The following is a 5892-nucleotide window of genomic DNA, read 5'->3' on the forward strand; positions in this document are numbered from 1 at the left end:
AGGAATACCGGGCGACCTCCCTGTGTAGTTAGCCTTGCACCGCATGGGGTTTTTGTGGTGTGGACCGATTGGATCCCCAACTCTCATGGGTCCAATATGGACATGATATAAAATAGCAGTACTGAGGGGCAAGTTGAGACCTCAGACACCCAAACATCGGGGCTGGAACTGATGGAAAATATCCATTCTGCTGAACAGGGGGACAGACCTGTTCAAGAAGTGGGTATGATTACTAAGAAGTTGGATCAGATTAAGATCAAAGACTTGTCTGGGGCTCAGAGGAGGAAACTTCTTAGAGAACAAAAGCTAAAGGAAGGAAAATAGGCAGTAAGAGAACAAAGGAGGAATCTAAGACTCCCACTTCTCAGGATAAGCGTATCCAGAAAAAGGCAAGGCAAGATATAGGGAAACAGACCTATAGTACTGCAATCTCAGTTTTTAGGATGGTGGTCATCCAGCAAGGCTATCCGCTGGGCAAGATCACCTCGCAGCAGGAGGAGCTCGTGCAGATGTCTCTCTTTGAGAAGACTGGGGGCAATGCTGGTCCAGGACCCAAATTCAGGAGAGTTCTCTTACCTTTGTCTGTGAGGGGGTGGGTACAATGGACTGGCTTAAGGAAAAGGAGCTTCTAATATCACTGTGGGAGGATGCAAAGCTCCTGGTAAAGACAGCAGCTGAGCTCTTCAAGGCCACAAAGATATTAATCTGGGTGTCAAAACTCCTTAAGGATATCCCTCCTGAGACTCTGATTGACAAAATAGGTCTCAAAACCCAAAAGTCTTGACAGAGGATTGGAGGGTAATCAGCCGGAAGGTTGCACCAAACAACCAAACCCTTGTGGTGGAAGTCAGAGAGAAGTCCCTGAAGGCAATGCGGGAACAGGACCTGAGACTATTCTTTGGGTTCTCGCAGGTTGCCATCAGGGTAATCAAAGACATCAGAAGGAACAATGGCAGCAAGATGGAGATGAATGTGCAGCAGATAAATCTGCAGCACAGTATAGGAGCCACTGCTGCCCTGATTTGTCTACTGGGAAGACAAGATGTAGCTGTGGCCCTGATTAAGGAACCCTGTTTATATAAAAGGGGTGTATTGCTCCTCAGTGGCACTGGAGGTAAGCTGGTTTATGCTAGAAATATAAGAAACTCCAGAATGTACATTTATGTAAAAAATTGAATCACCTTCATGCCGATGGCGGTCTTTTGTTCTAGGGACTTAGTGACTGCCAGAATGCGGCAATGTGAGGAAGGTATCACTAGGAAGTTTGTAACGGCCTTGGCATACCTTCCTTATGAGGACAGTGCTCCTCCTTCTCAGGAAGTGAGGAGAGTGACGGAAGCCTGTGCACGACAGGGTGACCAACTGTTGGTTGGATGCAATGCTAATGCCCACAATGTAGTGTGGGACAGCACCGACACTGACAGTAGAGGTGAGAACCTCATAGAATTTCTTCTAGCTAATAACTTAGAGATCCTCAATAGGGGCAAGGGACCTACATTTAGGAATATAAGAAGGGAAGAGGTAATTGACATAAGCTTTGGTTCCACTTTGATGGTTAGTTATGTCAAACAATGGCATGTGGCTTTAGAGCCATCCTCATCAGACCACATGTATATTAAGTTCAAGGTTGAAATGGGCATTAGACAGACCATGTCCTACAGGAATCCCAGGAAAATGGACTGGGCAGCGTACAAGAGGGACTTAACTCAAGCCTATTGGAAGTCAGTATTTTTCAATGTGGAATCCATTAGCGTTTGAGGAGGTAGCAGAGGCAGTGACTCTGCCATCATGACATCATACCATGACAACTGCCCAGTCACCAAGAAGTGCACGAATAGGAATGTATCTTGATGGAACAACAATCTGGAATCAGAGAGAAAAGAAGTACAAAGGAAAAGAAAGAAGGAAAGGAAAATGGACAGAATATTGGGAGGCCCTTGTCAAATACAGTCTTGCAATTAAGCAAGCAAAGCAGGCGTCCTGGAAGGTATTCTGTGAGGAGGTTGAAGCTATGGTGGTGCAGGCCAGACTTCACAAAATCCTCACTGGGATACCAACTAATCCAAGAGGAACTGTAAGGGATTTTTTCTCTGTCTCGTGATGACTAGGTGCTGTGTGATGTCCTTAGGTTAGTTAAGTTTAAGTAGTTCTAAGTTCTAGGGGACTGATGATCATAGATGTTAAGTCCCATAGTGCTCAGAGCTGTTTGAACCATTTTTTTTTTTAACTGTAAGGAAAGAGGATGGGGAGTATACAACGTTGTTGTTGTTGTGGTCTTCAGTCCTGAGACTGTTTTGATGCAGCTCTCCATGCTAATCTATCCTGTGCAAGCTTCTTCATCTCCCAGTACTTACTGCAACCTACATCCTTCTGAATCTGCTTAGTGTATCCATCTCTTGGTCTCCCTCTACGATTTTTATCCTCCATGCTGCCCTCCAATACTAAATTGGTGATCCCTTGATGCCTCAGGACATGTCCTACCAACCGATCTCTTCTTCTAGTCAAGTTGTGCCACAAACTTCTCTTCTCCCCAATCCTATTCAATACCTCCTCATTAGTTACGTGATCTACCCACCTAATCTTCAACATTCTTCTGTAGCACCACATTTCAAAAGCTTCTATTCTCTTCTTGTCCAAACTATTTATTGTCCATGTTTCACTTCCATACATGGCTACACTCCATACAAATACTTTCAGAAACGACTTCCTGACACTTAAATCTATACTCGATGTTAACAAATTTCTCTTCTTCAGAAACACTTTCCTTGCCATTGCCAGTCTACATTTTATATCCTCATCATGAGTTATTTTGATCCCCAAATGGCAAAAATCCTTTACTACTTTAAGTGTCTCATTTCCTAATCTAATTCCCTCAGCTTCACCCAACTTAATTTTACTACATTCCATTATCCTCGTTTTGCTTTTGTTGATGTTCATCTTATATCCTCCTTTCAAGACACTGTCCATTCTGTTCAATTACAAGGACAGCACATGAAATGCTGGAACTACTCCTCAAGACTCGTTTTCCTCATAGTACTCTGGCAGACAATGTAGACAAGGATGAGATCCCTGTGAGATATTGGTTTTAAGGGTTCGAAGGGAAAACTGGGAATGTACCAGAGAATGTGTTGACCATAGTAAAATCCAATGGGTGGTGGGAATGAGGCGTAGTGCTGTATAACCATCCTGCCTTGGAGGCGGTTAAGTGGGAGATGTGTCTCAGAGCTGGATAGTGACAGATGGTGACTCGAGACTGGACGCACCTGTAGTTTATGTATCAGCCGATAGGGGACAATATTGGATAGGGGACTGATTTAGTTTCGATTGTGCCCACTAGAGTGCACTAAAGTAATAGAATGTTTTTCATAAACTGTTCTAAGTATTTTCATAAAGTGTTATTATGTCTTTTTGTGTAGGTAAAATGTTATAAATGTGTTTTGGCAATATGAATGATGCGTGAGTGTGGTTTAAGGTTAATATGAAGATAATTGTTTAACGAGTTATGTAGCAGGATTTAGTGCAGGAACATATCGAAGAAGTATGGATACGGACAAAGGGGATTTTTGTAGAATAGATTTGTAAAGTAAGTTTATGGTAAAGGGAAAGTTAATTCAGGTATAAATAACAATAGTAAATAACTTCAAGCATAAGCAAAACTTCAGCATATTAGATAATTACTTTGGTAAAAAGTGCAGTCATTAGGTTTACTATTTTGCAATTGGTTATTGATGAAAAGCGCGGATTGACACGGGAGAATGTTGTTTTGCTATTGGCTGTTGAGTGAACTGACCAATGGTAAAGCAATATTCTTCGCGCGCCTTTCTCTGCTGGTAGAGAAGACTTAGAGTATTGTAGAGTAGAGTGGGAGCCTAGACATGAAACAGTTTGGACGTGTGTAGTAGTAGTTCCGCTGGAAATGATAAGTTGCCGGATCTAGAAGTGTTTCATACATCAAAAGTGTTGCAAAGTGATGGTATAATTATTCCGATGTGTGTGTAGAAATTTCGGAATTTTTAAGTGAATTTTGTGATGAGATAAGACATATATTCCATGTGGCGTATTGAGCAGGTTGGTGGCTAAAAAACTGTGACTGCATTTGATACTGGCAGACTTAATATCTGGCGAGCATTCTCAGTCAAAAACAATCAGTATTTTTGTAGCTATTAGGTTTTCGGGAAATGCAGCACCATAAACTTGCTAACATGAGTGAAAGGGATTGTGAGTGACTGTGTTAAGACTAGCATGGGCTTGGCAGTGATACTTGTTCACCTAAGTTTCAGAATATATTAATTGAGGACAAAATTTCCAACGTTTCATTTCGTGTTCCTCCTGAAATGTAGATTAGTGACTTTAATTGCAGCCTGGTTCACGTCGAAGTACAGTAGGTTTCACTCGGCTTTCCTACTGATGATCTGCTGAGACAATGTTCACAGGTAGGTGCAGACCAGTTGTAAAGGGACGGAAAGAACCATGCTGCCGTAGGAACACTCCAACCGTTCTTGTCACATGGCCCAGATGGAATTATTCCAGCACTCCTGCAACAAGCAGGAGTGAACTTAATAAGATTCCTATGCAGGTTATTTAGGGTTAGGATAGCAGTAGGAATAATTCCTAATGTCTGGAGGGCAGTGAAGGTTGTCTTCATTCCAAAGCCAGGGAGAATTGATCACACCAAGGCCAGTGATATGAGACCAATCAGTCTGTCCTCCTTTCTCCTTAAAATATTAGAAAAACTGGTCAATGTGTGTGTTAGGGAGAGGAGGTTGACTAGGGCCCCTCTACACATAATCCAACACACATACCAACCACAAAAATTGTGTGAAACTGCACTCCACTAATTTGTAGGGAAGATGGAGAAAGCACTACACTTTCAGGAAATAGCCCTCTGCATCTTCTTGGACATTGAAGGGGCTTTTAGCAACATGACCTTGGAATCCATGGTTAAGGCAGCACAGGTGCATGGTTTGGAGACCACCATTTGCAGGTGGATTAGAGCCATGTGTAGTGGTAGAAAGGTAGAAACCACCATGATGCAAGAAAAAATGGTAATAAACACCACAAGAGGCTGTCCACAAAGAGGGGTTCTGTCCCCTCTACTGTGGAACCTTATGGTGAACGAACTCATTGTAGAATTAAACTCTAGACAGAACTTTTTCCAGGGATATGCAGACGATCTTGTCATAGTAATACTTGCCAAATTTTCAAATACAGCCAGAGCTATGGGACAAGGAGTATTGAACATTGTGCAAAATTGGTGCAGGAAACAGAATATAAGGGTGAGTCCTAAGAAGACTGTTGTAGTACCATTTACAAGGAAGCAGATCCAACATACATTGGAATCTCAAGCTTCTTGATGAAACTCTACCAGGGGATACTGAAATATCTAGGGGTAACCCTGTATGAGAAACTATCATGGAACCCTCATGTAAGGAGAATTTGTCCCAAGGTGAAATGTACTCTAATGAGTACCAGGAGAGCTTGTTGTAAAAACTGGGGCTTAAGCCCGAAGAGCATGTATTGGATACACAGCACAGTAGTAAGACTTATGATCACTTATGGGCTACAGTGTGGTGGAAAAGGTAGAACAGCAGGTAGCTGCTAAAGAACTTGCTAAGGTGCAGAGATTGGCCTGCTTAGTCATTACAGACGGAATTAGCAGCACACCCACAACTGGGATGGGAACGATGCTGGACATGCCCCTGTTACACCTGTGGGTAAAGATGGAGGCAGCAGCTGGAGCATACAGATTAAAGACTGGCAAAAACTGGAACTCGCTGGGGTATCCAGGATCTCACACTAAAATACTGAGTGAGGAGGACATAGGTATGGTTGGGGAAATGCCAGCTGACTATATAGAATAATAACTCCAAACTGCTTCAACAAGCCTTTCAA

This window comes from Schistocerca cancellata, chromosome 3 (assembly GCF_023864275.1).
Source record: "Schistocerca cancellata isolate TAMUIC-IGC-003103 chromosome 3, iqSchCanc2.1, whole genome shotgun sequence".
NCBI classification, from domain to species: domain Eukaryota; kingdom Metazoa; phylum Arthropoda; class Insecta; order Orthoptera; family Acrididae; genus Schistocerca; species Schistocerca cancellata.